Source organism: Lissotriton helveticus, chromosome 11, assembly GCF_964261635.1.
Source record: "Lissotriton helveticus chromosome 11, aLisHel1.1, whole genome shotgun sequence".
Classification (NCBI taxonomy): Eukaryota; Metazoa; Chordata; class Amphibia; order Caudata; family Salamandridae; genus Lissotriton; species Lissotriton helveticus.
This window is the reverse complement of record NC_136072.1, coordinates 200,053,685-200,079,170: the sequence shown is the minus strand read 5'-3', so window position 1 is coordinate 200,079,170 and position 25,486 is coordinate 200,053,685. Positions and strand designations below refer to the sequence as shown.

Here is a 25,486-nt window from a genome sequence, read left to right as displayed (position 1 = left end):
GCCATTATTGGGAGTTGGTTAGCAGAGCCCGTTAGCGAGCAGCCATCTTTGGGGGGTTGCCTGGCTTTGTCTCTCTAATGCATTTGCCTGTTAACGGATTTGTATTTTCTTGTTGTTTCTCTCGCCAGTTGTCAAGGTTTGCCTTTTGCTGGGCTACCTTGAGTGCAGTGAATTTCCTTAGGTATTTTAGAAGCAAGATGATTATAAATAGGAAGTTGTTCCATGTTCTGCACCAGGGCGGCCACAGACCTCTACACACAAACAATTGTTTAAAAAATTCCTGAGCACAACAACAAGAGATGCACTTGAACGGTGGACTGTTGATTCTGCACCTCACGCTAGTTTCGATTGTAATAGATATTCTGCGCAACAAGCCCCGACACCAGCCGTCAAGTGATGCCCTCTGTGGTTCAGATCCTAATTGGAGCAAGGGTTTGGCATGCACCAGATAATGAAGTCCAGAGAATCTGTATACATTTTCAAAAACTTTGTTTATTTCCAAGCGATTCATTTTCACGAGATCGTAGCATAAAATTCAGCCAACGCATTTCGTTTCACATGGAGAACTTCATTAGGGCTTATTAAGGTGAGTATCCTCGCAATGAGGGAAAATTGCTACACAGAAGAGGCACTCCAAATGGTAGAAAGGGCGCTATGTAGGTAGCTCACGAAGCCGAGTTGGGCTTCTGATCTTGGATGTGGGAGTTGTAAACGCTGTACAGGGTAGGTGCTCCAGGTAATAACACTGGAAGCAATCAGGAATTCCCAGGGCCCAGTATCGGCCTCTCCATAGTCAGAAGATCTTCAGAGTCGCTGATGTTCCTGAGCACACTTTATATCACGTTGCTAAATAAGCACAAAAAATATGCATAAAATGCAAAATGAGAGGAGCTAAATTAAAGAAAAAAAAAGAATACTTTCTTACAGCTTCTGAAAGCATAATTCAAGGTAAAAAATGTTTTGCCAGCGAACAAGATGGACAATTGGGATATGTAAGAATTGAGAAGGATGATTGAACACACACTGTTCAGTTAGTGTCGTGATCTGCAGCAAATGGATCCAGAAAGATAAGGCATGTTTTCTCGTTGGCCTTGCAGTCAATCAGTCACTCAGAAATCATCATTTTGTTACCCAAGAGAGTGCAGAACAACTAACAGCTTTGTGGATTAAGGGGAATGATTAACGTGTAATACATTTTCTATAGGAACAGACACTGAAGTATTATTAGGATGAATGCTTTCATTTAGCCTTCAGTGCACTAAAAAGGGCAATGTCGCTCTGGAGTACCCGCACTATTAAAACAGTTTATTCTGCTATTACTGAAACAGCGCCTTGGTTTTATCAGGATTACCAGTGCAGGAATATTATATGTTAAGCCTTTCGTTTGGATAATAGATTTTAGGCATCTTTGAAGAAATTGTTAAAAAGTCCATGATTTTTATCACGACCTCGACATTAAATCCTTTATAGGATCCCATCTATTAAGCCTACATCGTTATAATGGTAAGCGCGTTCTGCCTAAAGTCATGCACTGAAGCAATAATCTCTTCTCTTTGAGCACTTGCTGCAGAATTTTATCCTCATCCTTTCTTTCACCTCTTTTAAGGCAGGAATATGTCAGTCAAATGAAAGACTCCATTCTCTTGCCAACCATTTTCTTTGCTGTTTGAGTTCCCTAGTGTTGTATATTTTTCTGTATACATTATATATATATATATATATATATATATATATATATATATATATATATATATATATATATATATATATATAGCATTTATTGCAGTTGTATTTACATAATATTATAACTTGTCTGTTAAATTAGACTATGATCACCTACAGAATATGAAAAATTTTATTTTAAGTATCTACTCAGTCTTATCCTTAATCTCTTTAACAACATTATGTATATAGGAGATTGTCTAATTAATATTGAGGTCCTGGATTCCTCTGCGTCTGTTGGATAATAGAGACCTCTAGAAGTAAGAACAGATTCCTCCTGACCTTATTTCCCTCCCTCTTTACCATCCTTCTGTTGTTTCTTACTTAGATCAGATGTGAGGATGTGTGACGACTGAATTCTGCATCCTCTCCCAAATAATTATCGTCTTTAATCTCTTTTCTGGAGGTTTGTCTGTAGGAAATATTCATCCCTGTTTAGTTTCCTTACAAGGGTAAGTAAGGCACTAATTACTGCATTCGCTTACCGTATAATATTCTGCATCTTGACAGGCATACCATGAGACTCATTCAAAGCATTCATCTCTGTGTATCTGCTCAAGTGTCCTGTCAAATTAAAAAGGAAATATACTACTTCAAGGAACCTCCATTGGCTTTCTCCTAGAAGGAGCATGACCATTTCTGGATCAAAGAGCCAACCTTGAACTGAGGCCAGAATCCCAAATTTGGTGCACTTGTGGGAAATTTCCTCGAAAGAACTGGAAGAAGCAGGCCTCTAACACCCCTCTTTCACTATCACCCCTTTGTCTTAAATTGAGGTCTGAACATTACAGTATTCTAATAAGAGTTAAGCACTGTAAGAAATTGAAATATTTGAGGTGTGACTACTCACCTGAAGGAACAATCTCATCCCTATTCAGGGTGAACCCTCAAAATCGCAAAATTAACCTGAGCTCCCTAGTAGCTATGGCACAGAACAGGCAGGCTGAACCACGCCCAGTAGCTATGGCACAGAATAGGCAGGCAGAACGTACTGCAATGTGTAAAGTATCCCTGCCGTACCAAAAACACTAAAGTGCAAGAGGGAACACAACCATTCCTTCAGGGCTCCTCTCATGTCATAGACAGCAGGTCCAATCTTCTCCTTATCTTTCACAAGGTCATTGATGTGTTCCGAAATGGGTGTCTTAATGTGCCAGATTTCTGCCTGGCACTAGCAAGTGGGTGGGATTGACTCCTGGGCATGCCCTAACCACGAGGTAAAAGTTCTCACGGCCAACCCTACACACATTTGCTCTTTTAAGTGTTTTATGTGACTCCAGCTCACCTATCCAGCAGTATTTGAAATTCAAGCATGATTTGACCCTGCAGTGACCAAAAGGATGCCCACAACCCCCATTCTGCATATTTAGGGAAATCATCTTTGCCAATTCAGGTCAGCCTATTGTTTGATCCTGGTAGGCATTTCACACCTATTCAAGGCTAATTACTGGCTTGGAGAAGCTAGAGAGTCAATACAACTTAACCACGAGGGGTCTGGTGAAGAGTGGAGGCATTAGCATGTCCCTGCTGACCCCTCTAAAGAGCGACACCTACGTCGAGCTCAGTCAGTATCAGGACCAGCACTTCAGGGGTAACCGATATGATCAGGAGAGGCTACTGAGACACAGCAGCACTCTGTATGCAGGGAATCTTTCATTCTACACAACAGAAGAACAAATTTATGAGATATTCAGCAAAAGTGGGGATGTCCAGAAGATAGTCATGGGATTGAAAAAAATTAAGAAAACTGCATGTGGCTTCTGTTTTGTAAAATATTATTTAAGAGGTGATGCAGAAAACTGTATGAGGTATATTAACGGTACAAGACTGGATGATCGAATTATCAGAACTGACTGGGATGCAGGCTTCAAAGAAGGTAGACAGTTTGGCCATGGACGAACTGGCGGCCACGTCCGAGATGAATATCGGCAAGATTATGATGCTGGAAGAGGCGGTTATGGAAAAATAGTCCAACCTTTGTGACTATGACGTTGTGTAGCAAATTCAGAACTAAAGTTTATTAGGTTCCTAAACCGAATTATTTATTCAATTGTTCGAACTGTGAGACATAGAATCTTATTGCTTTCAATTTTTAAAGGCTAGAATCTGAAAGAAAAGACGAAATTCTACTATTTCTAGTAGCTAACAAACTGGAGGGGACAGGAATAAGAGGGTTGTTTACTTCCATGTTGTAACTCTACACCTGGTCGTTCTGCAACAAAGGCATGCTTTGAGGAATGTGTGTATTGTAGACATGTATGTGAAATGTTTTCTTTGGCGCTAACATGCTTTGGATTTTTGAAACCTTTTTGTGCACCTTTTCTGGAAATAAAATCCCAGTCAAATAAAAAAAAAACAAAAAAAAAAACAAATTAACCATGAGGACTCCAGGATAGGAAAATTTACCTTTTATGAAAGTATTTCTTTCATTAAGGTTTATTAAAAATCCATCCTCATGATAGTGGGTGAGAGAGCTGGGGTGGAGGTCCAGGGATCAGTAATGAACTGAAGTGGGGTCGTGGCTGACGCCAACGAAGATGGCCGCTCACTGAGCTGGCTCCTGTCGCCCACTGCCTAAATCCCATCCCATCCATTAAAATATCTATCAGCTACAATGCTAATGGCTGCTACCTGATCCTTACTACCTGTATGCCACACTACAAGTGTCCAAGTGACTGTGGAGTACCGATGTCGTCTGCCGCTTGTGATTGGAGGTAAAGCCTTGAGTGCGGCTGGGGCCTTATGTAGGGGATGTGAAAGCTGCTCGGGACAAAGTGTGGCTGAAACTTTGAGGCCCCTGCCTCGGAGGATAGTGGCTGCAGCCAGACGTTTTGTGTGCCCTGGCCTTGTCTGTCAAGTGCGGTAAAGACCAACGATCGCCAGGAGTTAGGAGGGGCATTGAGTGCCACCCATTACCAGATTTATAGGCCGAGCAGTTAGAAAGCACTGCTATAGCCACCATCGCTACTGCTGGATCTGGGATTGGAGTCGGCAACTGTGGACCGCAGAGGGACTGGAGCTGCCCCCGGGTTGTGGCCACCTCGCAGCCACTCACTGATACATTTCTGCTGTACCTGAGCTGGGAATGCGGGATTGGCTGTGTCAGTGGAGTGCTGTCCGGGGCACTACGTTAGTGCCAGCAGAGCCCTGAGCTTGCACACCGAACTAGATGTGACCCCATGTTTTGAATGGTACCCAGAGCTTGCTGCCGCCCCTACCTGCTGCGTTGCAGTGCTCCCATGCCCTGTTGCTGGAGCCTGCCTCTCCCAGCTGGGATCCCTTGATATGGCGCCCGTAGTGTATATAAAATTAGGACCATTAACTGCGCTGCCGCTGACTGCCACTGCCTGTGACCTGAACCACCACAAATTGGCTGCCACACGATTACCTGCATATTGGTGGCTCCTTATATAAGCGTCTCTTGCCAGGCTGCCCCGGGCCACCAAAGGTGGCCACCTAAGAGGGCGGCCCCCTTAGTGTCACAGGATGGCACAGACCCATAGGAGCGGTCTAGTGTTGGGGGACTAGAAGGGTCCCCCGGTGATGTCACTTCCGGCGGGAGAGGGGAGGGGGTCCGAGGGTATATGGCCAGGGGGATGAGGGTCAGGCGCCCTCTTTGTTCCTGACCTGCGGCATGGACTGACCCTCTCCCCCTTGACCCCGACCAGTGGTGCTGCCCGTAAGCTGTTTTCCCGTGAATGCTCTGTAGTTTTTCCTCCTGCCCCCCTCGCCCTTTATCTTCTTAGAGTAGAAATAATTAGCGGAACTGTTAGCAAAAGTGCAGGGGGGAAGCTGTAACCGGGGACAGAAGGAGAGCGATAGACTCATTGCAGAGTAGAACTGGGCCGGGTCTTGCAGGCGGGGGGGGGGGGGGGGGGGGGATCCGCCTGGGGCTGCGAGGTATTTGGGGCACGGGATGGGGGGATGTGCATTCATCCGGTGTCGCGCTGCTACTGGGGGTCTCATGTATGCCTTGTTCCGTTTCTCCCTATGCGGGTCGTCTGGGGGGGAAGGGGGGTGATCGTAGTTAGTCGGCCTGCTCCCCTTGCCTAGCATGTGACCAGCGCTGTGCCCCCCCCCCCGCCCCTGCGGCCTCCTCTTGTGCCTCGCGGGCACCTGGCGCTGTGTGGTGGGTCGATGCCCGGCCTTCCGGGGATAGGGTGCTGCGGCGCACTGTTGCGGCTGGGGGGGGGGGGGAGGGAGAGGCCTCCCCCCTTTAGGGCTTGGTGCACATCGTGCTCACCTCGAGTCTGGTCCTGGATATTCCGCGATCGATCCTCCCTGAGGTCGGCCCTGTACAAGCCATCCGGCGGAGGCAGAGGGGAGGGGCGGCGCTCCCTGGGTCCTTGTCTGCGTTTTCAGGGTCGCGGTGGGCGGGCGGCTTGGTTTCTCCGTAGAGCACGCATGAGCCCGGCAGGCGACCCCCCCCCCTCCCTGTGTTGCTTGTTGGGCGGGGCGCAGAGTTTTGGCGCGCTCCTTCGCCCCCCCCCCCCCTCTTGACTTAATTGTTGTGTCCGGGGAGTATGCGGGGGGGGGGACGGCGGCTGGTGGAGGCAGTAGTGATTTATTTATTTTATTATGCGTTTTATATAGCGCGAACGTTACCTGAAGGTGTCAGAGCGCTTCACAAAGGATCAGAACTGTTCTAAGAGAACTTTACAAGTGAACAAATTACTGAAGCAAAGTTACATTACATGAGGCAAAGTGACCATCGTGAGTGAACAAAGTATAAGAGGTAGCAAACAGTGCATTACAGGAGGAATTACAGTGAAATTAATGCAGGTCACAAGCGTACACTGTACAAGTCGAGGTTGGCACAGTTTTTATGGGGGAGTTAGAGCGCGGCACATTATTTCTTGACGTTACATGAGAGCATGCCTCAATCATAATCTTGTGTGCAAAGTTATCAAGCGGAAACTTAAGGATGCTGGGGTTTATTTATTACGATCTATGGAATTTGTTGCCCTTCATCTCCTTGTACAGGCACCGTGATTACTTATTTATCGTATGTGTTTATAGTTATAAGAATTTGTAGCGTTCGTGGGTACGCGTTTAAGTTATTCAAGTACTTATTACACGATTGCATGGACTGAATTACACGTAACATGTCCTTTGTTTGCATCTGCCTGTCATCCAAATCACCGGTGCTGGGCTCGGGGTAGGGCGGGCGTGGGGACTTTTATGTCTTATTTTATATCCATGCTGGTCATCAGCAAGACGAGGTCGTCAGGGCGCGCATCATAGAAGGAATTACCATTGGTAAACAGGTTTTTGGGCGCACCGAGCCTGGCGATTGAGTGAGCAATGACTGACATGTCGCTGATTGGGTGCTTTTGTTCATTGACTTGTTCTCTCTTCCTGAAACGCAGAGGTTTCGCGCTAGAATGGTCAGAACACGCCTAGCTGGCTGGCATGAAAGGACTTGAAGCTAGTACAGGGGAAGAACACACTGGGGCCAGTGTGTGGGGGTCTGGGTCAGAACGTCCAGGATTGGAGTGTAACAATTTTTCTAATTTCAGGACAATCGGATCAAATACACAGGCACCACCTTGAGAAGGACAGGTGGGAATGGAAGCTGGAATGGCCACGGCGTGCTCCGGGCTCGGAACTTGAATGCTGTTCCTGGTTAAGTGCTCTTGGGGGGCAAGGTGACAACAAAGCTGACTTCTGGTAGGGGAGAGTAGAAGCAGTGATGAGTGCAGCGGTTGCGCAAAATATCAGGACATCCATACACTTCAGCCCCAGTTGTGCTTAATTACCTTATGCAACTACTGGCCTCAGCACATAGGGATCCACAAGGGTAGATGGGCTGAAGACCGGTATGGTAATCCTTAGGTGGGGGGGGGGGGGGGCAAGGATCTTTGGGTAAGCGTGACTAGGGCCCGCCCAAAGTCCAGAAGATGGTTGACAACGGCCTTCGGCTCAGGGCATCCTTTTTGCCTGATGGATGCCGGGCTTGCTTCATTCTGACACACTGCGAGTTATATTCAGATGGGTCATTTCTGTTGGGTTAAATGATCCGTATTTAGAGAGCTCTTTAGGTTAAGGCGGAAAAAAGCAGGGATCTGGGGGAACCACATTAGGCTTGCTCCTGGGCTTGTTAAGTTCTGTAATGGGCCAATGGGTGCTGCACCATGAGTAAAGGCATGTTACAACATCTTTTCACCAGTTCGGTAGGGAACCATCATTAGCAACAGCAGCTGCGCACATGGGTAACGACGTGGCTCCGTTTAGTTCGCCCAGGGATGGGGCGGGCAAGGTCAGCAGCTTGGCGGGCGGTAACTGAGTAGGATAAATTCATAACCGCGAAGGTGCATTGCACACTCAGCAGTCAAGTATGCTAATTTTCTTCTGAACCCTGGTTACTGTTGGGAATATATGCAAGGTTATGGGCTAATCAAAAATCTGCCTTTCTGTGAACAAGGGGGTGAGTGAGTTATTTCCAGGAGTGGGCGATTTTGCCTTTAAAGTGCAGAAATGGATGGGATAGGGTTCCATTTCAGACAGCCACAGAGCGCAGTTTGCAGGCAGAGTTGAGAGGTTCAGGGACTTTAATCATATGTTTTCTCCATGTCCCCTGATCGAAATGGATTGCGTGTTACCTGTCGCTTCAGTTAGGCAAAGCATTATGACGAGATTGTCAGCTACCAGTAGGGTCGTCTTTGTGGGAATGAGCCGGCTGGCTGGCCCTTTTTAGGTGGGGTATTACCCCGGTATACCTAAGTAAGGGTTGGTAGGCCAGAAACCAGACAGGGGACCCAATTTCACAGGCAGTAGAGCGGCTGACCTGATAGGGGCTTTTGGTGGCTGGTCAGCACAGCTGTCCAGAGTAGGAAAGGACTGGGGGGGATGGAGCACGAAGACTGACATCTCCAGAGCACAGTTTGCAGTTAGTTGAGAAGTTCAGGGATATTACTGTTACAGTTCTCAGTCCAGAGGAGCGGCAGAACCGATAAGGGAGTTTGGTTGCTGGGCAGCAATGCTGTCCAGAGGAGGAGAGGACATGTACTTGTCCTTGCTTGAGCCGAGGGAGGCCTATGAATGCACAGGCTGTAGGTCACTATGTCTATGGGCGACAAGGATAAGGTGGATAGTGTCGCCCGACATACATTGAAGTATCTTGAAGCACGAAATTCATCAGATTATGGACGGGGTAATCACCACCGACTTGTTAATAATACACTTAGAAGGCGAGCAGTTGGTGCACCTGGGGCGCAGGGGCCTGCTTCACACGATGAGGGGCACTTTGTGCGACTTGAGCAACATGCTTGGGACTTGTGATTTTTGGTAGTCCGAAATTACCCCAAGACTTTATTGGAGGGGTGCAAGGTCGGGGGTGGCAATGGAGACCTCACGCAGGCGAGTCAACAGCCCCATGCGCAAATTCACAGAGGAAAGGGGATTTGGTTTTATAAGACATGGGTTGCTACATACTAAATACACTGGGTGCTTTGAGGAAGACAGTGTTCATTTATCCGAAGTGGGGATGGCGATCTTTATGCTGGATATAGCGGAAGCGCTGGTAGCAGCGGGTTGTAACTAAAAGGAAGCTAGTAGGTGGTGGGGCTCTGGGGCGGCGGCGGCCACACCCAGAGCCATGGCGGAGTTACAGGGCGATCCAATGCCGGAAGGTACAGAGGGGTACCCTCTACAGGAGCACAGTAGGGGTGCAAAAGCAAATTATCCCCAGGGAGATCCTCGGTGGGATCCTGGAGGAGTGAAGGCGCCCCGTTAGTCCTTCGGGCGGTTGTGGACCTGAGCATCTGGGGGTTGCCTGCAACGCTCAGCCCCCCGAGGGGGAGGGGCGTGAGTAAGGGGTGGACTGGAGGTCTGCCGGGGAGAGGCGGTTAGACCCTCCCCCAAATTTAACAACGCCCCCGCGGTTAACACCACGGGGGTTATGGCTCATCAGGTGGGCTGGTCGCGAGGGGCGGCCTGCCCTTGGATCGCCCGTAAGATAACCCAACATGTTGGCATAATGTACATGCTAATAAAGCTGCAACAACTTTCTCTAACACATCATTGTGTGGTGTCTGTTATTATGGAAAAGTTGGATTGTGAGCGGTCTGGGGTATTGGCCGATATTGGCACTATGCCAGGCTGCCCCGGGCCACCAAAGCTGGCCACCTAAGAGGGCGGCCACCCTTATTGCCACAGGATGGCACAGACCCATAGGAGCGGTTTAGTGTTGGGGGACTAGAAGGGTCCCCCGTGATGTCACTTCCGGCGGGAGAGGGGGGGGGCCCTGAGGGTATATGGCCAGGGGGGTGAGGGCCAGGCACCCTCTTTGTTCCTGACCTGCGGCATGGATGGACCCTCTCCCGCTTGACCCCGACCAGTGGTGCTGCCCGTAAGCTGTTTTCCCTCCCGACCGCTAACCCGGTTTTCGGGCAGTGGGGGGGGGTTGCTATCTAATACTACTTTTCTTTGTGTTGCAAGCGGAGTTACAGGGCGATCCAATGCAGGAAGGTACAGAGGGGTACTCTCTACAGGAGCACAGTAGGGGTGCGAGAGCAAATTATCCCCAGGGAGATCCTCGGTGGGATCCTGGAGGAGTGACGGTGCCCCGTTAGTCCTTCGGGCGGTTGTGGACCTGAGCAACTGGGGGTTGCCTGCAACGCTCAGCCCCCCGAGGGGGAGGGGCGCGAGTAAGGGGTGGACTGGAGGTCCGCTGGGGGGAGGCGGTTAGACCCTCCCCCAAATTTAACAACGCCCCTGCGGTTAACACCACGGGGGGTTATGGCTCATCAGGTGGGCTGGTCGCGAGGGGCGGCTGCCCTTGGATCGCCCGTAAGATAACCCAACATGTTGGCATAATGTACATGCTAATAAAGCTGCAACAACTTTCTCCAACAAATCATTGTGTGGTGTCTGGGGCATGGGCCGATATTGGCACTATGCTCTGAGCATCAGGGCTCATCCATAGGCTCGCCTCGACCCAAAGTGAAGCAAATTGCCTACAGACGCCTTATGAACTGAGACAGTGAATAGAGCTGAGCGGGGGGGGAGGGGTGCTGCCTTAGTGCTGCCATATAGAGAACTACATGAACAGTCTTTCTGCACACCATACCCGCACCTACACCGCTCTCTCTGAGGCCATTTGCCCTCCCTTGTCCTGTCTCCCGGTCGCCTGGATGCATTGAGTCCCAGAGCTCCCCACTCCCCTTTTGATCATACACAGAGAGTCTTTACTACTCAGTACAAGGGGACCACATGTCACTACTGTAAAATCTATTGCATGAGGGCATAACGCTGCCTGGGGTTGCAGGATGGAACAAGGAAAGCCGACAGGCCACAGGATCCTGTACTTTTACGTCCTGGTAGGCGGCAGTGAGTACTCCATTCTCTTCCCTCCCCTCCTTTGGTGCAACGGAGGTGGCTGTGGCATGGAGGGAGGTGAGGAGAGCTGTTGGAGATGACTGGCAGCAGAGGTACTTGCACAGTTAACCAAACTTGAAAAATTTACTCCGGCAAGAGACAGTTTGGCGACGCCAATGTCAGAAGAGCAATAAGATCCAACCAGCGGGAGTGACGCCTATCCTGACGGACATTATGACGGCAATACAGGGGATTCGCATGGCCCTTGAGACCAAGATGGACTCTGTTTTAACTAAGGTTGTCCTTGTGTGTGCAAACTCCGCAACATGGGACTCCACATCAAGGCAGCTGAAGACTCAATCGTCACATTGAAAGCAGACATTTAACGCCTTGCAAACCACGATTAGGGAGCTACACACAACCTCCCAAATCCTGGAAGTTAAGTTGAAAGATTTCGAAAGGCGGTCCAAGAGAAACCATGTCCGCATAATAGGGGTGCCAGAATTCCTGGCTGGACCGGCTGTAGATTTATTCATAGAGTATCTCATACTGAAATAGCAGCAACCCCATGGTCTCTTTAAACATTTCTCTGTTGAATGAGCCCACAGAGTTCCTGGTACCCCCTCCAAGGCCGGGTGCGCCCCCATGTCCCATTATATTCTGTATTTTCAACTATCATGCTCGAAGCTTCATTCTCCATATCGCCCGTAGTGCACCACCAGTCACCCTTTGAGAACGAAAACTGCGCCAGTCCTTTTTTAAATCAAAAGAGAGCTGAGACTGGGAGATCAAGTACTCCAAGATATTCCACACGAAACAGTGAGTGGTAGTCGATCGTAAAACCTGGTACTTTACCACCCCAGAGGAGGTATGGGCCTGGCTGGAGGGTTAGAGAGTGGTGGGGAAGATAGGTGGCAGGTCCTACCCCAAGCGGCAACAAAACGGCGACTAGATCTCAACTGCGCCACAGGAGGATACTGGCTAATAGCCCAGCTTCGAGCTGAAGTAACTATGGTACTGCAAAGAAGGCGCAGAGAGGGCGTGTTCTTCGAGTATATGGGGACTTGGTATCTTTCTCTATACAGACATTTACTGTGGCAACATTTACGTGCTTTGCTTGGGAGGTGGTAGGGTGACATCTGGGTGGTAACCACATCTCTCTCTGTTTTGTTTCATGTTCACATAATTAGTAACTTATTGCATCCATACGTTTTCTTTCGTCGAAAGGGTTATCGCTTAGCGGTATGATTATGCCCTGGGAATTCCCACTGCACCCAGTGCAATAAACTGGAGTGATTACAATGGACACTGAAGTAACAATCTAAGCTTTTGTGTTACTAAAGCCCTGATGATGTTCTCCTTGTGGGAACGAAACGCGTTAGCTGAGCTGTATGTGCTATTGAATTAAAGAAAAGAATAATTTGAAATAAAGATTTTGTTACTACAACAGTGTTTTGGACTTCATTGCCTGGTGCACTCCGCTTGCAGCAAAACAAAGGAATGGGTCAAGAGGGATACTTCAGAGCCAGAACAATACAAGGTCAGGGCCAAGGTAGAGTCTGAAACAGCAGCTTAGGGGGATAAGTGTGATCCAGTGCGCTTTCCTTTCTCAGATCTATTTTCTGTTTTCTGTAGCCCTGTTTTTTTCAGTATTAATGTTTGAAACCCCACATTATCCCAGCCCACTTTTTTAATTTCCTGCTTTAAATGTTGCTTAGGAAATACATTTGTGTAAGGTGCACATGGCCCGCATTTCCTTTTCAAAACAATCACATCACTGCTCCAGACAAACTTTCTCTTTATCTGCAAGTCTTTCATGTCTCTATTTGGCTGAGAACTGCTTTGCTCTGTGAAACCGCGCCGGCTTCACCTTTCATACGTGTAGTAATAAAAGGGGGGTTAGGTCACAAGTAATAGTTTAATCCTCTGAATTTGAGTGCACCGGTGCAGGTCATTTTGTTTTTGTGGTGTCGGTGATGTGTGCTAAATAGCGACATGTAATCCGCGTCGTTGCCCCCACTATCCTAAATTCTGCACCTACACAGCCTAATTACTTTGTTATGATTTTTTTTTTATTAAGGTGTGGGGTGACGGATTGGCAAAGCACTCGGGGAGAGTAGAAGAGGAGACTTCTATTCCCTTGGTTGTAAAAGGGAGGAAAATACGCATATAGGGTCTTCCCAGCAAAACTGGTTTACCTCTTTCCTAATGGAATGGATGGGCATCCTTGAGCTATTCTTGCAAACCAATCTTATATTTTGGAATTTAATGAGTTCCTTCAGTAACCCAGCGTAATCTGTTGTAGTTCCTAGTACAGTAGTTTTAAAAAAGACATATATACGCAACAACACATATGTAAATTGCTAAGGGTGCTTATGTCTTAGTTTATTTAATCTACTGAGCCAAGAAGTCTATGGGATGCTGAGAAGGGACGTCCAAAACAGCTGAGAGCTGGCTGCAGCCATGAACATTAATGCACGTGTGGGTGTGTGACCCCCATCTAAAGGTACATTCATGCTTCAGATAGCATGTGCGGGTATAACCATTAAATTATATTTCACAAAGGTGAGTTAGTATTTCAAACTGTATGTACACAGATGAATAGGATTATTATTTTAGATACACAGTACTGATTTGGGGTGGCTTCTTTTTTCCAAGCTCCTCTCCTGGCTGTTCTGCAAGCACAGCCTTTCTGCTGAGTGATGCTCCTCACAGCAGGTTAGTCTCCAACCTGACGTACCCACAACAGAGGCACAAAGAGGTGTGAACTATCTACACCGGAATGTGAACAGCCCCAAAGACAGTGATCAGGAAAGAGAGAGAAGGCTGATCTCACTTAAAGGACGATCCACGTTTTGAACAATAGAGCCTGCAGTCCCCCTTCACTGAATAGCAGTGCTCCAAAAAGATTAATCAGCAGCTCCTCTTAGCAAATGGTCCTATTGGAATGTGTAGGGCATCACGTCTCCTTTTTACCATCATGATGGTCTTCGGTATCTAGGTCGCCTTTCTCCTGCTTCTCTCCTGATACACTTCCACTGTCTGGGGAAACAAGGTCACCCCTTTCTTGTGCACAGGAACACATTGGATGTCCCTGTCTTGTTCCTGTGCACAAGATGGGGGTGGTGTTGTTTTCCCAGACAGTGGAAGTCTCCCAGCTCCACTGGTGCTCACAGTGCATATACTCCACAGGCCTAATGACAGGTGTATACCATACTTGTTTTTGTATGTTAGCTGCAGGTACCTTTTTGTATAAGCGGTTGTGCTGCTTTGCCATAGAAAAAACCTAAAAGAGTTCAATAAGGTGACAAAACAAAGTATCATTATAACAGCACCTTGGCAAGAGACACTCAGCCAGTGCCAAACAACGTATTTCTAGTAAAAGAGGCGGGGGGGGGGGGACTTCATACAAATAATGAGTGAAGATCTCTAAATGACCCTTTTCTTTTCTGTGCCAACTCCTACATTTTGCTGATGTTCCACTGCATGCCTTCTATATCGGAGTATAGTCCTCTCAGTATTATGTTTTTCTGATTTAATCTCTCATTGTTTTTCTGCAATTGGCTGACACAATCTTTCCTCTCTAAAACCCCATCCGGTAACCTAGCATTACCTAATATTTGCCAGGCTATATATCACCACAACCATTCTGCTGAAACCACATAGCCCCAACTGATCATCACAATTAACTGCTAATATATAATCTATCTCAATATATAATCCATCACAACTGTAGTAAATGCATGCAATTCTTTTCTTGAGCATACATTAATCGAAATAACCAACAATAACCTCTTGATTGATCACTAACCTTGTGTTCCGGAGTAGAGGACTAGTCGCTGTAAAGCGCTTCAATGCCTTGTCAGGGGTAGTAATACGTGCTGTATAAATACAATTGCAATTTTTTCCTGCAGATGCTGCATCTTTTCCCATGTTCAGGACACCTCTGATTATTACTCAAATATGATTTAGAAACACATCTATAACATGCCCCTTTTATATATTTTTTTGCCGATGGAATTTGCAGATTTGTCCTTTTGAATTAATCGCACATACAGCAGTACTGTCATTAATTGCTGCAATAGCCGTGTAGGTATAAACTGCTGATCTTGTTTGACATCTATTTGTTTTAATGCAACCAGAGATCTTTCAGTACTACAAGCGAATTTAGACACCTCCTGATGAATGGCAATTAAATACAAAATGATCATAAATATATTCAGCAACATTATTAGTTAACCTACATGTTGATGCTAATACGATCAATGCTGACATATACTCCTCAGCTGATTTGTCACTTGTCTGTTTGCATCTGAAAAACTTGTCTCTCCTAAAGCACACTTGGTACTTCCGAATATTGTTTTTGCAAACGTGCAGATGCTTCTTGGTAAACAATCCAAGTTCCAAATTCCCCTTGAGGATCACCCTGCTCCAGTAAAAAAAACGGTGATGGACTACTGCCTAGATCCTGCAGCACAAGCCACACACATACATGAAATCAAGCACTTGGCTAGGGGCATATCTGATCACTCGCTGGTGTGGATACATATTGTCCTCAATCTTACTATGGTGGGAAGACTAGCCCCCATTAATCCATGGTATCTCCGAGATCCAAACATCCTCAAAGGCCTTATCGAAGCCATGGATAACTACTTCTTGGACAATAAGGGGTCCCTGTTCTCATCCCAGACATTATGGGAAGCCTTTAAGACTGTGATTCGGGGCCAGGCCTTGACTTTGATTTCTGGAGTTAAGAAAGAAAAACACAAAAGTCCTAGATATGGAGGCCAAAATCCACAGGTTAGAGGGTGATCTAGAATCGGGAGTGATGCCAGAGAAGCTCCATTTGTTGAATTTGAAGCAACACGACTATAAAGCCTTGGTGACGGACAGAGCCAAGGCACTAGGCAGGGAGCGATTGGGCAGGATCTATGACCTGGGAGACAAAGCTGGGAAACTTATAGCGTGGCTCGACAAAAAGGAATGGGCAAGCAGGCTGGTCCCGGAACTTAAAGTTGATGGAGACACCTCCCTTACAGAGCCGCAAGAAATTGTTGATAGGTTTGCCAATCCATTTTGTAAGGTGTATACGACTGTAACGTCACACACCGAAGAGGACTCTCGGGAATTATTACGAGAAATCAGGCTCCCCCAACTCTCCTTAGCAGACCATACATATATGGACAGCGACTTGACGATTGATGAGAGAGCGCAAGCAATCCGATCCCTAAACTCAGGGAAGGCCCTTGGTCCCAATTGACTTCCCATCGAGCTGTACAAACTTCGATCCGATAAATTGGCACCTTACTTGAAAGCTATATTTGAGGAATCCAGGGAGGGTGGGACGCTGCCCAGGGAGCAGAGGATTGCCACCATAGTCACAATACACAAAGAAGGTAAATCCAAGACGGGCTGTGCGTCAAACGGACCCATTTCCTTCCGAAACGCTGAACCCAAAATCTTGGCCAAACTCTTGGCTACTCGCCTGGTCAAAATGGTTGATACTCTGGTCCACCCGGATCAATGCGGCTTTATGCCTCACAGAAATATGGCCTTCAATTTGCGTAGAGTTCACGGAGTGGTGAGCAGAGTGTCTGCCATTCACGACCTGTTGGTAATCGTGTCCTTGGACGGGACCAGGTCCGGACTGGCAGTTGCGGACACCGGGCAATCCCCCGGTGCGCCGCAAGGGTGGGGGCCGGTTTTGGGCCCTGGGGGCCGTTTTTGTTACAGGGCCGTTTTTGCAGCATAGCTGCAAAATCAGCCCTGTAACAAAATCGGCCGAAAACCGGCCCCGGCAAAGAGCTTGGTCGCACCCCCAGGGGGCCGGCCGAGCACTTTGCCAGGGCCGGTTTTGGTTCTCAGTCCGGCCCTGGACGGGACCATGGCATTCGATACTATTGAATGGTCTTACCTTTGGGCTTTGTTGGCTAAGATGGATTTTGGCCCAAAATACATCCAGTGGATCCGTCTCTTGTACAGTGAGCCCCTGGCTCCGGTGGTGGTGAACAATGAACTGTCAGCCACGTTCCATCTTAGTCTGGGAACACATCAGGGTTGCCCGCTTTCGCCACTAATTTTTGCCCTCGCCCTAGAACTACTAGCGGCTTGGATCCGTAGGGACCCAATAATACGAGGACTGAGATGATCCCCTGAGTGGGAAGACCGCATCTCACTCTATGCAGACAATATATTATTATATCTGGCCTCCCCCAGGAAATCCCTGATAGCGGTACTAGATATATTGGTGATATTCGGTAGATTTTCTGGCTTTACTGTCAACTGGGGTAAGTCCCTGTTGTATGTCCGCAGGGGGGGCCCCCCCCCCTCCCCCCCCCCGAAGAACTGTCCAATACAGATTAACAGTGTTGGATTTAAGTATTTAGGGCTCTTTATCTCCCTTGACCCCTCACTCCGATACGCCCCAAACCTTCTTCCACCCTTGCGTAGGCTCAGAAGGGATATCGCCAGCTGGAAATTACTCCCCCTTTCTCTATTGGGCAGGGTGGCCCTGTTTAAAATGATGTCCTTACCTATATTCCTCTACGCCCTCCAGAACACCCTAGACCTTGTCCCTGCGCAATACTTTAACCACTTGGATGCTAAGGGCCTGGTACCACTTCAATGTAATTTCCATTGAAATCAATGGAAACTCCATGACGAGTTACCCTTGTCATTAGCAGCGAAGGGGTTAAGGAAGTGGAAAGCCTCCAGAGAGACCTGCTATGGGAAGGAAGGCCACGTATCGCCCTGAATAAGCTGACATTAAACTGGTATGATGGAGGCATTAGCCTCCCCAATATCAAAAAATATTTCTGGGCTGCCCATCTAGCTGCCATTAATCATGGCACCTATGATCGTCCTGACGACCCCAGATATGCCATGGATAGATGGCTTCTCCCCGAAGGGAACTATGACAGGGCATTATACTCACGGCCGAAACAACACACATTGACAGGCCCCACCAAACACTCCGTCCAAATTTGGCACAATGGTACTAACTCGCTTGGGTGGGGTCAGAGATTGACATTGGCGACTCCTCTTTGGGACTCTGAGAAGCTAGGCAGTCTATGGAGATCAAAAGAGATTGATAGCTGGAACCTCATTGGAATCTCGAGTATCAAAGACCTCTGGGGAGCGGGTGGGGTCAAGTCCTTAACCGAGCTGCAGAGGGAATACGAGTTGGCAGACACTGAACGTTTCCGATATGCACAAGTACTACACTCACTTCATTCTCGTATAACATGGGGTACTAGTCCTCCCGAATCGTCACCGTTGGAAGATAGAATATGGGACGGTCACCTTCGCGAAAAAACGATTTCCCTGCTATATAAGAAACTCATTAATAACATGGAGGACCCTCTCCAGGCATTGCGGTAGAAATGGACAGGGGATGGGTTTGAGCTGGATGAGGAGGACTGGTGGGAGGCAGTGTCCTATCCTAGAGTAATCGCCATCCCGGCACGACTTAGATTAGTGCAGCTCAAAATTCTCCACAGGGTGTATATATAGGAGGAGATATGGACATATGGGAACATTCATGCACATAATCTGGGAGTGTACTTCCAGAAGTTCCTTCTGGCGCAAGGTTCACAATGTTATCAACGCTGCTGCCAGATGCCGTGAGGGGAACGGCAAGGCGCACCCGGATCACGCCGGGAGGGGAACGGCTCCATCTAATTCTCCGTACCTTGAGGGGAACGGCAGACCTGACTACAATTCCCAACAGCCCTCCAAGCCAGTCCCGCAACAGTGACGCGGTACCGGCCGTGCCACTTAAACCCCAGGCACCCCTGCAACGCGGGTCCTGTGAATGCCGTGAGTGGAACGGCTTACCTCTCTTCTTCCTGCTGCTGCCAGACGCCGTGAGGGGAACGGCAAGGCGCACCCAGATTACGCCGTGAGGGGAACGGCTCCATCTAATTCTCCACGCCATGAGGGGAACGGCAGACCTGACTTCCCAGCAGCCCTCTAAGCCAGTCCCGCAGCTGACGCTGTACCGGCCGCACCACGTACACCCCAGGCGCCCGCCAGTGCCCGGAAGAGGCTGGGCTGGGCCACCCCTCTGTCATCTGCCTTCCGAAACCTGATCACTTTGGTGGCAACTCTTCTGTGCCAGAGGTACTGCACATCCTTTTTCTATATCCCCAGATACCCCCCTATTTGAGAGCTGGACTGAGTAGGACTGAGTGGGATCTGGTTGTTAAATCCGAACAAATTCTTTGACACTTTTCTATACTGCCAACTAGAGTGTATGTGCTAGCCTGCTACTGCTTTTTGCTAAGCCATTAGCGAAAACCTTGTGTCCTAGCACTGGTGTTTGTTTCTACATTTGTTAATTTGCTTTTTAATATATTGCTTCCCCCACTTTGATCTATGGGGAAAAGAAAGACCATGGAGGGAGGCGCGAGTAGAGGGAGTAATGGCGAAGAGGGTAATAGCGGCATAGTACGCAAGGGGAAAAAAGCAAGAAAGTCATCTAAGAAAGCTGGAAATCCTTGTGTTATGGATAGAAACGACACACTCATTGAGGAGTGTGAAGATATACTTGTAATAGATACCAACATGAGAATAGATACGAATAAAGACACACATGGATTGACGCACCCCACCAGCGAGCGCTCTAGCCAAGCTGTAGCTATCCCAAATACCTTTCTTAAACCACACAAATGAGGGGCGCACCCAGGGCAAAAATGATTTGGAACTGAAACAAGGGCAGTTGGGCGATCCTCCCTCTGCTCTTTGTACAAGCCTTGCTCCTGCAGATGCTGTCACTATTCTCCCAAGATCTCCTGTTATGGCAAAACATAGTAACTCCTGTCATATTGACCCCACAATTGTATGTACAAATAGATATGCGGTGTTATGTAACAACCCAGAGGAAGTGATATCTCAAGATCCTGAGACACCCCCAGTAAGCTAAGCATGTCAGATAAAGACTTCCACCATAGACCGTCAGGAAGCATTAGCCCTAGTGCAGCTGCGAAGGTCCGAAATGGGGTCATGAAGGTGGCTATTGAGGATTTGTCCGCAATGGTTAGGCAACTGATAAAAAGGGATCCCGGATGCCCAAATTGTACCAAGAACCAACCGAGTCATCCCCCGCAACATAGACAAAAACCTGTTGTAGAGGGAGAAATTGCTAGGCCCTCAATTGGTGGAGTTAAATCTGGTGAAGGGTTGTACTCTGTGGTGGCGAAGATCAAAAAACCAGCACCTTCACTTCCCAAACTAACACCCAACTCTAGACAGGTGCACAGTAATAACATCTGCACCGTAACTGACCATCCTGCAAACCAAAGGCCCGCGAGGGTGCTCAATAACCACTCTCTGAGTTGTAGAGGGTCGCACCCCCCCAGAAGTTCTTTCCCAGCAGAGAAACACCCACAGGAGGTGGGGGGGACAGAATGTTGATCTACATCATAGTGCATACAAAATGTATATGACAAATGTGCCTAAACTACACACTGGTAGAAACAGGGAACATGCGGACACATTAACAAACAAAGTGATACATTGGATTAGGCATGTCAGGGGTTGCCGTTCTGTGATCAGGGAGGATATCATCAGGGCGCGTAGACTTTCCTTCCATAACCAATTGAAGGATTGTATTGAGTCGACCTTTGCTAGGAAGGATCTAGTTGCAAATCTCTTTGCCCTAGAGTTCCGCACTTGTTCCCCGGAATCCTCTACCATACAGTTTAGACAGGCCCCTTTGGATACTCTGTTGGACCCCACAGGCCAACTGCGAACAATGTTGGAGGAATGTTCTTCATTAGAGAACATTGACTGACTAGGAGCCCTGCCCTTAAAAAGCCCAGGTGACCTGGGAGATCCCCCAATCATAAGAGATGGTCCAAAAGTTATATATCCCATAGGCCCTGATAACGAAGGGCATGCTGGGTCCTTAGGAAGGAACACTTTATCACCTTGTCCACGGGGTAACCATAGGGAACTTAGTTACATAAACATAATGGCGCCACCAGACCCGCTCTTGCTTTGTACTAATGACAATCGGGGTACACTTCTGTCTTGGAATATAGCAGGGTTGGGTTCAAAACTACCTTTCCCCGATTGGCATGCCTTCATTGAAGGCTATGACGTCTGCTTATTCCAAGAAACCTGGCTTATGACCCCCCCAATATTGTGTAGGATATCTCAACTACCATATTCCAGCCGTTGGAGGGATCAAAGGTCGCCCACCAGGGTGCTTGACAATTTGGGTGCGACAGAACCTAGGTATCCCCATTATGGAGCTCTCGACTACAAATAATGACATCCAGGCTTTACGCCTGAAAATAGATTCTAGGGAGCATGTGGATATTTATAATGTTTACGCGCGAGGCACAAGAGGGAGGAAGTCTGACGTAATAGCGGCGCTTGATGACCTCCTCGATAAATACCCAGCAGCCTCCAATGTTATTATTGCCGGCGATCTCAAAGCCACGTTTGAGCCCCTGGTCGGCGGGGAAAGTAACCTCCTACGTCGGGCCCTAAGATCCTGTAACTGTCAAAAATGGACAGACATGGCCATTCAGATTAATTCCATCTGCCTAGGTAAGGGCTTTCGAGCCGCTAATGGCAGGACATTATAAGATAGATATGGGGCCAATACTTTTAATAATGGAACAGTGGCCAGTCGTATTGACTATGTATTGATCAGTTTGAATTTATGGCACGCCCTCGGCGATATGATAGTTAGGGATCGGTTAGAAAGTGACCATAACCCTCTGTGTGCAAGCCTGGACTTGTGGCGACATCGGACATCTGTAGAGGATAGGCGTGATCTCCATCCTTGCGATGTAGTTCCCACTAACGATATGAGGCGCTTAAAGTGGGGATGCCTAGTTGAAAAGCCCGAAGCGTTAGCTGCTATCGCAAAGGAATTGGACAAGGCTATGATAGAGCTAGAATCTACCCTAGATCAAACATAGTGCCAGAGCTCATTACTAAGATCCACAATGACTTTTTTTCCCCCAACTTCGTATATACTTTACGAAGCGCTGCAACCCAAACAAGCCTACAATGAAGAAAGTTAATTCCTCGTTCAATAAAGAATGTAGAAAAGCAAGGGAGTTACTTGGGGAGGCTGTAAAAAAGGGGGAGCCTTCCATAGTTCGAGCGGCTAGGATGGCGTATAAGAGTACCCAGATAAAAGCCAAAAAACTATGGGACGACGCAAGATGGGAGGATTATAGGGAGGCATGCTCTTGGAATGACAGCAAAACGTTCTGGAGCATAGTCAAGTGGGGTAGAGGAGGCGTGCTGGAAAATCCTCACAATCATGTTGCGCATGAAGACTGGGTAAAAAATTTTAAACCACATTGTGCTTACCCAGATAGTGAGTCAAATCGAACGATCACACCCAAGCATTATATGAAGATGATGCTTTTAACTGTGTGGATATTAGTGTTGCACTGGAATCAGTAGTTGTAGGGAGGGCCCCTGGCCCTGATGGTGTACCTGCTGACATGTTCTTATTTGATAAAACACGATGGAGCAGATACATTTTGTTGCTGGCTAACACGGTTGCAAAAGGTGCCCACGTACCACATTCGTGGAAAGGGGCAGAAATAATTCCCATATATAAGAAGGGAGACCAAACTCATCCCGGCAATTACAGGCCCATCAGCCTGATAGACTCCTTCCCAAAAAAAATAGGCAGGCTGATTCTCAACAAGATCCAGGAGTGGATTGATGAGAATTGTATCTCATCCCCCTTGAAGGCAGGCTTTCGAGTGTTCACCAGTACCATTGACCAGGTTTTCCGCTTCACTTTGTTATATTGGAAGTCAGTGGTCCTGGCCAATGGTAGCCTGTACGCTGCTTTTGTTGATTTAAAATCAGTATTTGATCTTGTCCCTCGCCATAAACTATGGGTAATCCTCCAGGAGATGGGGTTCCCCTCAAAGTTACTCACATTACTTGTGAGACTGCTTTAAGAAAACTATGCTAAAATCCGATGGGGTTCCCAGGGTATGGCTACCGGCCCATTTCCAGTAGAGAGAGGGGTAAGCCAGGGTTGTGTACTTGTGCCTACCTTATTCTCCCTATTTATTAATGGTATTGTTGACTATATGGAAGCTGAGTCCACTGACGCTCCAGTTTTAGCTGGCAGCAAAATTCCGATTTTAATGTTCGCAGATGACACGTTGATTATCTCAAAAACCCGAGTGGTTTGCAGAAGGCCCTGACCACTCGCGTAGTTAGGGGGGGGAGGGGGGTGGACCGCCCCAGGCGGCACTGTTTTGGAGGCGGCGGCCACGCGGCACTGGTGGCCCGTTGCGGTGGCTTTTAGTTTTATAATTTATTTGGGGACACACTGTCTGACACTTTGTCAGTCAGTGTCCCCAAATAAATTCTAAAGGCCCCCGCAATGGGCCACCAGTGCCGCGCGCAGCCCCCGTTTAGCAAACTCACGTGACCTTCTACGCTGCACGCAGGTGTGGTGCGTGCGCGAGGTCCGAGCATACAGTAGTCTCTGTCTCTCCTGGGCAATCCGCGCAGTCCCCAGAACGTTCGCTCTCACTTGAGCGCTGTCATCCGATACTGGATTGCACAAAAGGAGAATCACTCCTAAAAAGCGGAGACCAACTCCTTAAGGCCTGGGGAATCGTAGCGGTTACACTTCGCCACCGGTGCCGTTACAATGCTTGACAACATTAAAGCATTTGTAAATGCGAGCGCTATACGCTCGAACAGTTCCCCTTAAGTCCGTTGGCTTGACTTAGCAGCACTTCATGGCCAACTCCTGTTGTTGAGGCTGCCGGCACTGGATACGCCCCTGCCGCCTCAGCGTCTTAAAAGCGTTCTGGATTCCAGCCTTCCACTTACCGGGTGCGGCCAGGTAAGATTGAGGCTGGGCCCGTGCTGTTCCCGCTCGTGTGGGCACCACTCGCAAAGGCCCCTGCAGTGTCTGTGGCGCCTTTTGAGTGCCAGCACTAGTTTTGCTTCCTAGTTCGGTTTTGTTGCCGTGCACCTACAGGTACACTTCGAGAGCATGGTCTCCCCAATCGGGTGCAGTCTCACAAGTGCACACGCTTCCGCAGCCCCCATGATCTCATACTCCAGACTTTATGGCAGATGAACCCTCTCCGCCTTGTAGACTCGGCAGAGGTACATACTGGGCACCTCCGGGGCAGTATTGGGAGTTTGCTTGGTGATATGACTCCTGCGTCATGCCTGGAGGCCGCCGGCATTTCTTAAAGGTTCCGCTCCTGCATTCTCCAGTCTCGCTGGGCCTCTCTTCGCCGACACGGCTGTGGGTGGTGTGGTCGATTCCCCGCCCTTTCAGCATATTCTTGAGCCCCCAACACACCGACTCTGAATATGCAGAGGCAAATAAGTGATATTATTATGAAATCAGCCAGACACAGGATATTGAAGGATTTTGTACACGGCCGAAGGAGCTCAATCAAGGAGCAGCCATCTTCAGGCTTGGCAAGCTCTGCCTTATATCACAACATAGAAGTTACAAATCCATATCCTGTCCTCTATCTATACAGTACTACCACATTAGTATGCTATCAATCTTAAATGGCACAATGAAAGACATCGCTGGCTCACTCTCTCAGGGCTGGCTTTAGCGCTGGTGGTGCTCAGTGCTACAATGACCAACAACTCAACAGATTCCATCACTATCACACTCCATCAATGCCCCTCATCTCTCCACTGGTCCTCTCTCACATCAATTTCATTTGATTTATAGCGTGACCACTGCAGCTGAGCTGCTTGCAGTACCATAGACAATTCATAACATTCAATGGTTTCTCCGAACAGACACTGTAAAATTGCCAGGCCACTGTAACTTGGCTACATAAACAACTTATATCACAACTTAGAATTTAGAAATCCAGCTCCCGTCCTCTATCCACACAGTACTACCACATTAGTATGCTATCAATCTTAAACAGCACAATGACAGACATCGCTGACTCACTCTCTCAGGGCTGGCTTTCGCACTGGTGGTGCTCAGTGCTACAATGACCATCTCCTCCACAGATTCCCTCACTATCAAGCTCAAATAGTGCCCCTAATGTCTCCACTGGCCCACTCTCACATCCATTTTATTTTGTTTTATAGTGCTACCCATATCAGTGTAGGGTGTCAGAGGACTTCACACAAACATTATGCAGAGACAATGAATCATACATATGTAAATCAGTCTAGGAAATGGTACATAACACCAAGAGGATTACAAAGTGTAGGAATCACGTCATCCAAACTAGTAGGCCATTTAGAGAGAGTGTTTCACTGGAAAAACACAAACAATGGACTTATTACAAACCACAATAGTTGGGGTTGCTTTTATTGGAATGTATTTCTACCCAAAGAGACCGCTTTTAGCAATATTAGAATAATGAGACTGGAGAAAAACATAGAATTCTAATTGATACCATGCAGTTTACATGTAGCTGAGCTCTTTGATGACAATGTATGGGTCATT

General features: G+C 47.9%; 1 protein-coding gene and 1 pseudogene across 1 annotated transcript in view; both read left to right on the top strand.

Moving 5' to 3' along the window:
* The window catches only part of LOC144792202 (lysosomal amino acid transporter 1 homolog), a 157,674-nt gene that overhangs the window by 56,776 nt on the left and 75,412 nt on the right, over positions 1-25,486 (top strand). The gene's annotated exons all lie outside the window — the stretch shown is intronic.
* Positions 3,241-3,753, top strand: LOC144791405 (nuclear cap-binding protein subunit 2 pseudogene; annotated as a pseudogene).